Source organism: Heteronotia binoei, chromosome 9 (genome assembly GCF_032191835.1).
Source record: "Heteronotia binoei isolate CCM8104 ecotype False Entrance Well chromosome 9, APGP_CSIRO_Hbin_v1, whole genome shotgun sequence".
In the NCBI taxonomy this organism is placed as follows: domain Eukaryota; kingdom Metazoa; phylum Chordata; class Lepidosauria; order Squamata; family Gekkonidae; genus Heteronotia; species Heteronotia binoei.
Window position 1 is genome coordinate 83,924,256 of NC_083231.1, and position 12,387 is coordinate 83,936,642.

Sequence of the window (12,387 nt, forward strand, 5' to 3'; positions counted from 1 at the left end):
TTTCCCTGGGTGTGTATGAAAGAGCCACAAGAACTAAGCATAAATGCAAGCCTTCCCACCCTTCTTCTCAGGATCTGCCTAATTCACGGAATCAGCATTGCTGTCAGATGGCTATCTAGCCTTTGCTTAAAAACCTTCAAGGAAGGAGAGCCTACCACTTCCCAAGGAAGCCTGTTCCACTGAGGAACCACTCTGTTAGGAAGTTCTTCTTAATGTTGAGCCGGAAACTGTTTTTGATTTAATTTCAACCCAATGGTTCTGGTCCTGCCTTTTGGGGCAACAGAAAACAATTCTGTACCATCTTCTATATGACAGCCCTTCAAGTACTTGAAGATAGTGATCATATCACCACTCAGTCATCTCCTCTCCAAGCTAAACATGCCCAGCTCTTATCTTTCAACACTCCAGCTTGTCTATATCCTTCTTAAATTGTGATGCTGAAAACTGAACACTCTAGGTGAGGTCTAACCAGAGCAGAGTAAAGCAATACCATCATGTCACATGATCTGGATGCTATACTTCTGTTGATACAGCCCAAAATTGCATTTGCCTTTTTAGCCACTGCATCATAATGCTGACTCATGTTCAGTGTACAGTCCATTAAGATCTTTAGATCCTTTTTGCACATACTACTATCATACCAAGACAAGTTTCACCCATCCTATAATTATGCATTTGATTTTCCTACCTAAACGTAGAACTTTACATTTATCCTCATTCAAGTTCATTTTATTTGTTTTAGCCCAGTTTTCCAGCCTGTTAAGATCATCCTGTAACCTGTCTATGTCTTCCACTGTATTTGAGACCCCCCCCCCCCCATTTCCTTGGATTACAACTTGTCTCCAGGTGGCAGAGAACAGTTCACCTTGAGAAAATGGCTGCTCTGGAAGGTTGACTCTGTGGCATTATACCCCACTGAAGTCTTTCCCCAAACCCTGCCTTTCTCAGGCTCCACCCCCAAAATTTCCAGGTATTTCCTAACCCAGAATCAGAACCCCTAGTACCAGCCTAGGGGTGTTTCAGTGGAGAAATGGTATGGGGTGGGTGACTTTCTTCCTATATAACATACTCCCAATGTAGGGGTCCCATTCCTCCATTCCCCCACCCAGCTCCTGTTGCCCAACGCCACTGAGCTGGAGCCAGTTTTTTTAAAACAAACAAACACAGTGCCTTTTTTTGGGGGGGGGGGGGGAACACAGTGCCAGTTGCAGCGCTATGTGACTTCCTTTAAAAAAACAGAAGTAACATAGGGTACTGTAGAAATTGCTGTAAACTCTATGGTAAACAGCGTTTCCAGCAGTTTCCAGATCTGAATCAGGCTGCCCCTCCCCCCTAATACTTGACAAGTAAGTTTCAAAAATTGCTCTAGTCACAGAATTCCCAGCACCCATCTGGTCTTACAGGATAGAAGATTAGATGGGGGGGGGGATGTAACACATGGTTAGGCCTGTAATTTTTAAAAGGGTTTTCTTTAGAGACATAACTTCCATTTAAAACATGAGGGTTTCTGGGCTGTCACTGGATTTGAATTCCCCTTCTGATACCATCACTGCTAGCAGGATTAGGCACCTAACAGGGGTAAGGCATGATTTACAAGTACAGACAAGCACCTATAACCTGAGGACAAGATTCTGCCTGTCAGCATCAAAGGACACCTATTCTCCCCCCCCCCCCCAAAAAAAAAACTGTCTAAGGAAAGCCTAAGAACCCGACACTCGGCAATGTAAATAAATCAAGTCCTACAGTTTTCTGTCTCAGACCAAGTGGTCCACCATATGAAGACCCCAGGTTTATAATAACTTCGTTTCAATAATTCTTCCACAGTGGTGTAGGCTTCAAACAACTCAATCCGGATGTCTAATTGTTTTTCATTCAACAAAGAATATATCTTCTGATTCAAACCCGTAATTCTTTTCCAAGAATTATATTTCTGTGTCCACATGTAATAACTTCAATCAATTATTTTACTGGACACTAGCCAATGTAAATAAATCAACCCAATGGGAGGCATTTGAAGGAGGTTGCAAGGGAGGTTGGCTTGATTCCAATAAAAATAATTGATTAAATTTGAAGTTATTACATAAGGTTTTCGTATAGTGCCTGAGACAGAAAACTGCATGCGACTTGATTTATTTACATTGCCTAGTGTCGTGTTCTTTTTTCTATTACTGTATTTAACTGTCACTCCAATTTTCTATATTAAGGAAAGCCTAAGCCTCTGAGTGATAGAGCTGCCAGCCTCCAGGTGGGAATTACAAGTGATCTCCAGTCCACAACATGAATTACCCTGGGGGAAATGGCTTCATTGGAGAGTGAACTCTATAGCATTATACCACACTGAGATCTTTCTCTTTTTCCCAGGTATACCCTGGCAATCCCACACATGAGGAGAGCTGGAAGCAGTGCCGGATTAATCTCTGTGGAGACCCCTAGGCAGTCAAAACCCTGGGGCTCACAAATTATCTCAGAGTTGGAGCGCCTGCCCCACAGCTTGTGGCCCCTGCAACAGCTTCTGTTGGCACCTTCTCAAAAGCCCTTTTGACAAAGTTGCGGGGGAGCGACAGAGAGAGACAAACTTGGCAGCAACGGCAGCAACAGCCACACCAGGCAAGTTGGGCAAAGGAAAGGTCCCCTGTGCAAGCACCAGTTGTTTCCGACTCTGGGGTGACATTGCTTTCACAACGTTTTCATGGCAGACTTTTTACGGGATGGTTTGCCATTGCCTTCCCCAGTAATCTACACTTTCCCCCCAGCAAGCTGGGTACTCATTTTACCATCTTCAAAAGGATGGAAGGCTGAGTCAACCTTGAGCTGGCTACCTGAACCCAGCTTCTGCTGGGATCAAACTCAAGTCATGAGCAGAGCTTAGGACTGCAGTACCACAGCTTTAACACTGTGCCAGGGGGCAAAGAGCAGCTTAATTGCTGGCTGTGCATGCAGGATGGGAAGGCTGCAAGCAGGGGGGAAACTGAGGGGGAAAGCTGGCCTGGGGCCCCTAAAGGCATGGGGGCCCATAGGCCAGTGCCTACTTGGCCTAATTATTAATGCAGCCCTGGCTGGGAAGTAGCCTCCCCTTCGATAACTAAGCTAAGAATCGCCTCCCACCACCCCAGCTCTTCCCCAGCGAAAGACAGACGCTCCCCCTCCAATCAGATATATACAATCCTGCCTATTTCCCCTCTTAAATCTCTTCCAACCCACCTTCTAGACAAAGGCCCTGTCTTCACTCCCCCATTGTCAACCTCTAGGTTAGCTTCCTTCGCAAGGAAAGCCGACACACACACGCCTAGCATGGAGGGGAGGGGGGTTGGCTTGTCACTCGAGCTACTTTCGTTCTTGTGGGGACTCTCCTGTGTTTGGCTCGCCTCAGTTCCTCTCTCCCAAGAGAGACACCGGCCTGCCCGCAAATTAACGCGAGGGGGGTGAGGGGAGAGAAGAGATGGGATGAAGAGGCGCGGGGGTGGGGGGGGGGGAGAGTAGCCGCCCAACGGCTCTTCTCACCTCACAAACTGCGCCTGGCCACGCTTCTCGCGAAGGCAGAGACAGGGAGGGCGAGGTGCCCATTTCTCTCCTCCCCTGGCGCGCCTCCAAAGGGCAGCAGTGCCAGCGCGCCCCTCCCGCTCAACTTAGATGACCATTATGATTTAGAGGAGCGGCGCGCGCTCACGCTCCCTAGCGGGGGGGGGAGGGGCGCACTGAAACAGCGACGCTTTTCTCGGCCCCTCCCCCCAGTACATCCTCGCCTCTCTTGTCTCCCGCGAGGTGGACGCAACTCCCCCACCCCCTGACCTGCCTCTTCCTCGTCCCAGCTCAGCTTTGTTTTGGGTTGGAGGGGGAACGCGCCCCCACTCCCAAGCACCTGCCTCCCTCTTCGACCTTCCTGCTCCTTCCAGCATGCCTGACAACCCGCAACCCCGCCCCCCTCCGCCAATACACACACTCCGGTGCGCGCCGTCACCTCCACACCCGCGCGCTCTTCCTCCCCCCCCCCACCGCCGCTAACTTCGCCGCCTCATCAGCGCCCCTCTCACCTTCAGCGTCCCTTTCCTCCCCCCCCCCCCCCGGTCCCCAGCCACCGCTGACAGTTTCTGGCTTTCTTACCTCGCTTCGAAAACTGCTCTCTCCGCTCGCTCTTGTCTGTAAAGAAGCTAGAACCTCGGGGTGGGGGCGATATGCTGCTTCTTCCTTTCCTTGCAGAACAATTTTTCCTCTCGCTCCCCCTGCTTCTCTTTCAATTGAATGGAGGGTTCGGATCTCCCTTTTCCCTCCCTCCGTTTGCCTTCTTGTGCCCCCCTCAATCCGCTGCGGCTATCCCAGAAGGGGCGTTTTCACCTCTTGCACTTCCTCTCTTCCAGCCTCTCTGCACCTGCTGCGGGACTCTGAGGCTGCTGCTCCTGCCACCGCTTTGGGGCTTGGGGAGGGAGGCAAGAGGGGCTCCAACTCAAGGCGCTCTCAACTTCTCATCACTTTCTTCTTCTGCCCCTTTCTCCTCCTCCTCCTCCTCCCCTGGCTTTAGATGTAGGCCCTCGATATCCCCTGGGCACATGGGCCGCTTGCTGACATTGAGCTCCTGTAGGCACGCTTCCCACAGCCGCACCTTGTCCCCGGACAGGGGAAGGTCAGGCGGCGGCAGCGCGGCTGCTGCTGCTTCCAGGTCTCTCTGGGACAAGGTTTTTTACCCTTCCCCGTCCCGTGCTGCTCTCAATGGCCCCCAGGCACCTTCCGTTTGCATACACTGACCAGGCTCCCAGCGCGGCAGGGATCTCTCCATGGGGCAGCCCCTATCCACACCTCCCAGCAGGCGGGACCCAGTCTCCCTCCCTCTAAGCAGCTTGTCCACTTACAGAACGGGCTCTCCGACAAGAACATGAGGCGGAGGCGGCATCTGCGTGGAGCGAGTTGCATGCAAAGAAAGAAGTTACAACCTGCCTCTGGATTACACACATACACACGTTTCTTCGGCTCCCAGTGGTGTGATAGCAAAGAGGACGGCTTGGATTGCACATGGGAGGGACTGTTGGATTGTTTTCTGCTAAAACTATCAGTAGCACTTAAATCTTAGTACACTGGCCACACTACTACACTTTTTAAAGCATCTTAGCACAGCAGGAACATAGGTGAAAAGATGCTGCGTGCTTCTTTATCCTTCTAATTCCAGCTAATCTTCCAACCAACAGTACCCAAAAATTCATAGTGTGCAGCGAAACTTAAGGTATTCACTCATCAGTACCCAAATGTTTCCATGTTGTTTCTATTTGCTTATCAGTAAGATAAATATCAATGTGGTTTAGTGTTTAAGAGTGCCTGATTCATATCTAGAAAACCCAGAAATTGAATTGAAGCCAGTCATAGTCTCTCAGCTTACCTCACAGGGTTGTTGTGAGGATAAAATGGGAGAGGAGAATGATGTAAGTCATTATGTAAGTGGGTCCCCACTGGGGAGAAAGGCAGGGTATAAATTAAATAAATTAATAAAATGAAACTTAGGTGCTCCGGAAAGGTTTTTAGTTTTTTTTTTTTAAACTGTCCTTCTGTCTCATATTAACAATATTCACATATGCACAGTTAAGATGAAGAATGCTTGCCCAAAGTCAGGGGTGTCAAATGTCCAGCTCATGGGCCTAACCCATTCCCCCAGAGGACTCTAATAAGGCTCACCAGAAACTGGCCATCGCCTGCTTCCTTCTCCCTCGCCCGCTTCCTTCAGTCACCATTTTTTAATTTATCTCCTGCCGTTGAGGCAGCCAAGCAAAGCAGCCTCTCACTCTTTCCCCTCCCTCTTCCCAAAGGGAGGAGGAGGGAGGAGTAGACTCAGCCAATGAAGGAGCTTGGCTCTGTAGCTGTGCTGTGTGATTGAGAGTGCCTTGGTTGCCAGGCTCTCTCAATCAAAAAGCAGAGCTACTAAGCCAAGCCTCTCTTCCTTCCTAAGGCTCCTCCCCCTCCTTGTAACCTGGGGAGGAAGGGAAAGACCTAGATCTTCCTTTGCCCTTCCTGCAGTCTCTACATAGGCCGTCTTTCTCCACAGTGGGGGGAGGGAGAACTGAAGCAGCTTACATAATTCTCCTCCCACAACCCTGTCAGGTGGGCTAGGCTGGAAATCTGTGAGTGATCCAAAATCACCCAGTCAGCTTCCACAGCAAGAACCTGTGTCTGGCAGACCCCTCTCTGAAGCCCTAACTCCTATGCCCTCCTTAACTCCCCCATAGAATCTCCAGGAATTTCCCAGTCCTGAACTGGCCCCAATGAGTTCTGCCTCAGAGGTCTATAGTGATACTTTTCAGACCAACAGTCTCTTCTCTGGCAACATTGTTGGTCTTAAGCACAGGACTTCAATCTCCCTCTCTCTCTATCCAGTGTATTGGCACAGGACATCATCCCCCCTCCTCCTTTCCAGAGGAGGATAGGGAGGAATCCTCAGCCTTTCTCTGGCTGTCTCCCTCCTCCTCCATCCCTCAGCCAATTGAAGAAAGATTTTCTTTCTCTGCTCTGTGAATCAATGCAACAGGTGGCCTAGCCAATGGGAGAGTAGGGAGAACCAGTAATTGCCAGAACTAAGGTTGTTTGCCTTAAACTGACAGAACCACCTTTGCTGGGTAGCAACAGCTACTCAGGCAGGAGAGAGAAGTGGACTCAACCAATAGCACACAAATGCTCTTGATTGATAATTTGATGGGCCAAAAGTTGATGAAGTACAAGCCCACCCAGTCCCAAACAATCAGGGTGCTTGAATTTGCCAACATGAAACTAGTTTTATGTCTATATAGGATGAGCTTTTTGCATTGCTACACAGAGAGAGAGAGTGCGTGTTTTTTTGGCTCATTATACCAAGGCTGAGCAGGGTCGGTGGGGTGCTGCAGCAGTGGGCACACTCAAAGCCAGGCTCCAAGCCTGCTGATGCACCGAATCTGCTCCACCCTCTTACAAAATACTATGTAAGTTATGGGCATGGCTGCATTATCCTTCTCCTGTGCAGCTATGATAATGTTACACAGGTGTGTGATTGTCATTCTCTAACTCTTGTATAATGAGATGCAATAAGTGTTGTGTGCCATAATATGCTACTTTTGATGGTGTTACCTCACATCCAGTGATATTAAATTCTCTGCACACATAGTAATAGTGTGTGTGTATATGGATATACACATATAAACATGTATATGTGTTTTTAAAATAAGTTAATCTCCTCTATTTTTTAGAGAACCATAATGGTGAATATTTTGATGTGTTAGTGAAGTCCTCAAGACTATCCAGAGATGACTTACATTGTATAATTTTAAGTAAGCACACCACACATCATTTAAGGTAACAATAAGTTTAAAGTTAAAAAAATAGAATTTTAAAAATTAAAATAATAAATTAAATTAAAATCAATGCATATAATTTGTTTTTTTCCCCTTTTTTTTCTTTATTTGATACTTCTAGAAGCAACACCTGGCTCTCTATCATTTTATTCCTGGGTATGTGTCTTTGTACATTTTATATATTGACCACTGAAGAAGGCCCTTAGGGGCCTGTCATGACCCAAATGGAGGTGCCACCTGACGCTGCCACCACTCTGCATTTATGGTCCCTTGGGAAGGCCTAGAGTACCCTCCCAAGCCCAACCAAAAATGCCCCTTTTAGCCGATGAACACAGGCATGATGACCAGGCAGAGAACATTAAAGAGATAAAGGTTTATTAATACAGGGATGGGTATTTAAACAAGGTAAGGTGCTTAATAGATATAACAGTGTATAAAGGAAAAAGAAAATAAACCCTAACGCAGCTACCTGTACTTCCCCTAGCCTGTTAGTCATCAGGGCCCACAGCCCTTTTCCCTAGGCCGACTGCCTGAGACTCACTCTACCTTAGGCTTCCCAACCCCCCCACCCACCCCGCACTGGCGGAGGACCTTCGAATTTGCAGCCTCCTCCCCCGCTCTCCAAATATCCAGAAGCGGGGGGGGGGGAGAACATGTGTGTAGGCATCATATAGTTGTAGAGCTCCTGCAGGTTTAGAAACCTGCAAACTGATCCGTTTGTAAAATGTGTGCCTTTAAGGCTGCGCAGGAAACAGGAAGGGCTTCATTGGAAAGGGTCAGTAATAGTTTCCTTGGAGAACGACCCCTCCCTTTCTTTTGCTTTCGTTTTCACAGTAAGTAGAGTTCTGCAGGAAGATCTAGTAAGTATTTGTGTGTGTGAGAGAGAGGGAGGGGACAGGAGATTCCCTGGTTTGGAGGCCCTCCCCCCCTTTAGAAAGCGTGGGGGGAGGGAAATGTCTACTGGGCACTCTATTATTCCCTATGGAGAACGATTCCCATAGGGAATAATAGGGAATTGATCCGTGGGTATTGAGGGCTCTGGGGGGCTATTTTTTGAGGTAGAGACACCAAAGTTTTAGTATAGCATTTAGTGCCTCTCCCCAAAATACCCCCCAAGTTTCAAAAGAATTGGACCAGAGGGTCGAATTCTATGAGCCCCAAAAGATGGTGCCCCTATCCTTAATTATTTCCTATGGAAGAAAGGCATTTAAAAAGGTGTGCTGTCCCTTTAAATGTGATGGCCAGAACTCCCTTGGAGTTCAATTATGCTTGTCACACCCTTGTTCCTGGCTCCACCCCCAAAGTCTTTTGGCTCCGCCCCCAAAGTCCCCAGATTTTTCTTTAATTGGACTTGGCAACCCTACTCTACCTTCTGAGTGAGGGATCCTTCTCTCAGCCACAGACTGTCCTTCCAGCCTGACTCTGTGAGAGAAAAGAACACAGTTCCACAGCCCACAAAGTTTATGTAGCAATTCCCTCACACAATCCCTGGACACTGATTGGTTACAGTGGGTGCCAAGCATTGTGGGGTTTGTAGGCTGTGTCTGCTTTCTACTTCCACACTGGTCTTTAGGCCCAGGCTTCTCTAGGCCTTGTCTCCCAGTCCTGCACAGATCATGACAGGGCTGAAATGTGTATGGTTATTGTGGTGATTGTAAATCCATGAAATGTATATGTTAAATTATATGGTTTGCATATTTTATGCAGTCTGACATTCAGACAATGTTTTAAAATTCATTTTTGTGTTTATTTTTATATTAAATGTTATACATTTTATGAATTGTGTCAGAGGAGTAAAGCCCAAAGTGTGCCAACCAGATTTGCCATCTCAAGAGGTATACTGTCTACTGAGTGCATGCATCCAGGATGTGACAAATGATAGGAAGACTCGTCAAGTCCACGGATTATTATCCTTTCTTGCTGATCCATGTGAGAACAAATGATACTGCCCAGCACAGCCCTGAGACTATTAAAGAGACTATGTGGCTCTAGGTAAGAAGGTGAAGCAGTTGAGTGCATGTTGTGTTTGTACATTCTTCCTGTAGTAGGCAATGGCTTAGAACAAGAAAGAACAATACTTCAAATAAACTGACTACGTTGATGGTGTCATCAGGAAAGATTTGGATTTCTGGACCATGGCTTACGCTTTCAAGATGGTGGTCCTATATCAACAAATGGTTTGCACTCATAAAGGTAGGGAAAAGAGTGTTTGGTAAGAGCCTTGCTATTCTAATAAGAAGGGCTTTAAACTGAATTGTATGGAGGAGTGAGACAATAATTCAGAACCAAGTATGATGCCAATAACTGGTGATTAGAACGCTATAACTACCAAGCTTCTTCCTGGCTTCTTCCTTTTCCAGGACATGCAGAAGGAAACGAGGATATGCTATCTTGGACTTTATTCTCACCAAGAAAGAACTGGTTGATGAGGTGGAAATAGTGGGCACCCTGGGTAGTAGTGACCATGTGAGTTTGGAATTTACAGTCTTTGGGAAGGGAAAAACTGTACATAGTCAGACATAAAGGTTGAACTTTAGAAAGGCAAACTTCGACAAACGTAGAACTATGCTGGGTAAAATCTGGGTAAAATACGTAAGAAGAAGGGGTTCAAGAGGGGTGGGAATTTCTTAAAAGCGAAATATTGAAAGCACAATCACAGACAATTCCTATAAAAAGAAAAAAATGGGAAAAGCCTAAGCCAACGTGGCTCCATAAACAGCTCTCATATGACTTGAGAAATAATAAAGACTCATTTGGGAAATGGAAGGAGGGTCTTATAACCAAAGAGGAATATAAACAAATAACCAGTGCTATGTCGGAGTCCAGCTCTGACACTTGTGGTGCGAAGAGAAAAGAAGAACACAGGAGAAAGAAAAACACAGGGGAGACATCTGATAAAGTACAGAAGCGTGCACTAGGTGGTTGCGCAAGATCAGTTTCACTTTCCCAGCCACCTCAGCACCTCCTTGTATTAACTATATGACATCACAGCATTCCACCTGCAACAGCCTATAAAGCATCGAATGTATTCTGCCCAACAACAAGGGACACATGCGTACATAACACAGACATAGCATATTTTTTCACACAACGCTACAAAGCTTCTATGCACGGCACTCCTTTTGCCGTCTCAGCTCTCAGCCCTATAGAGCCTTGCACATTACACTCCCACATCTCCTCTCTTTTTATTTATTTTTCTTCAGTGGAAAGTACTTGATATTTTTGTTGGAATACTTGTCGTCTTGCAACCATCAGGGCTGAAGGAAAACGTTGACCACATGATCTAAATACATTGATTAATGAGCGAATACATTGAATAAAACAACAACATGTTATTAATAATATGAGTATCATAATCACTGCCATTACAAAATCTCGCAACCACCCTCAGTTTGGAAGCCAAGACCATAACCAACTCCACCCCCCTATAATAGCGTCTTCATTTTTCCGTAGAGAAGTTACAGCGTCTTGCATTTTATCCAAGGCTTCCTCTATAACCCCTGATTCATTTATATAAAAACAACAGGATTGATTTTAAAAAGCACATAAACCCCCATTCTTTAAAAATAGAAAATCTAAACCAAGACGATTCTGAAAAACAGTATTCGCTAAAGAATTCATTTCAATTTGCAAAGCAGAAATAGCTAGTTTTGAAGCATTAGCAAATAATTCTATATCTTTAGAAATGGCTAACAGTTTCAAATCATCACTAATAGATGTCATAGCAGGAATAAAAAAACTTGCAATATCCAATAACACTGTCTGCAGCTTACTCAATGTTCGCTTATATATATGAGGATTATATGATACCATAACATCAGAATGCTTAGCAATATACATATTATAAGGACCAAGAGTGGTTAGGGTACATTGGCCCCTCCAATAAGAAGGCAAAACCTTATAAGTACTATGTCCACAGACAAAAAACACACCATCTTTCAACCCATAACTATAATTTCTGGGGCATGCCCTCTTTGAATATCTGTTCGTTGCCAACTTAACGACCTGAACAACAAAAAATCGTTATATTCAGCATGATCCTCCCAATTTGTGACTGAATATCTAACAATGTCATCACTCCACCCTGTAATATTCGTTGAGCTGTCGCACCCAAAAACACATTGTTTCCAATTACAGGGGCATTTGGGTAAATACACATAAGAACCATAGTCCGATATGGAATTATTCCAATCAACCAAACCATCTGGCAATGTTAAAGTCACTACACACCGAGGGTACAATCCCAAATCATAAGTCCCATTCAAAGACTCTATGCAAATGGGGGCCTCTGGCCATTGGGAGGATTCCGCAAGTGTCAATGCACGAGGAGTCCGTCGTGTAGAAATAGCTATCCTCTCTGTTCGCAATGAAACATTTGCCCATTGAACAGCATCCAAGAATTTGAACGGACCCACAGGCCATATCTTCTCATGACTGGAATGTACACATAACCAACAATCAGCTTTATGAGCAACATTTACCAATATGTTTGTGAGTTTTAAAAATTCATTTTCGTTAATTTCCACTTTTGTCTTTCGTTTCTGAACTACATCTCCCACCCCGACTGTCACTCCCAGCACTACAATTACGAAGATAATCCAGATTCTCCACGCCATGGTCTGACACATCAAGCAGGGATCCACAGAGGTCCTTTCTCTAACACTACTGCAGCGTATCCTCTTTCCCAGGTGATCAAGGGGACAGGTCCTTTCCACTCGGGATCAGGAAGCTTTCGATAGGCAACAAGCAGTCGAGGCAGTTGTTCCTCCGACCTAAAATGAAGCTCAACAGGGGTGTGAGACCTGTTATGGGGAGTAAACAAAAAATTTAAGGTATAAAGCACTCTAGCCACGACGGTAGGGACATCTGCTGTTGGAACCCCTTTCCTTTATTTTTTTTTCCTTGAACTGAAACAAAGTCCTCAGGGCCAGATGAACTGTATCCAAGGGTACTAAAAGAACTTGCCGATGTAATTTCTGAGCCTCTGGCTATTATTTTTGAGAATTCTTGGAGAACAGGTGAGGTGCTGGAAGATTGGAGGCAGGCAAATGTTGTCCTCATCTTCAAGAAGGGGAAAAAGGAGGAT

The 12,387-nt window shown here is 45.9% G+C and overlaps 1 protein-coding gene across 1 annotated transcript in view; it reads right to left on the minus strand.

Moving 5' to 3' along the window:
* UGT8 (UDP glycosyltransferase 8) overlaps window positions 1-4,162 on the minus strand; it is a 59,476-nt gene extending 55,314 nt beyond the window's left edge. Inside the window, exon 1 of the mRNA XM_060246869.1 lies at window positions 4,102-4,162. The gene's annotated coding sequence lies outside the window, so the exon portion shown is untranslated. The remainder of the gene's footprint in view (window positions 1-4,101) is intronic.
* Between the last annotated feature and the right edge of the window lie 8,225 nt (window positions 4,163-12,387).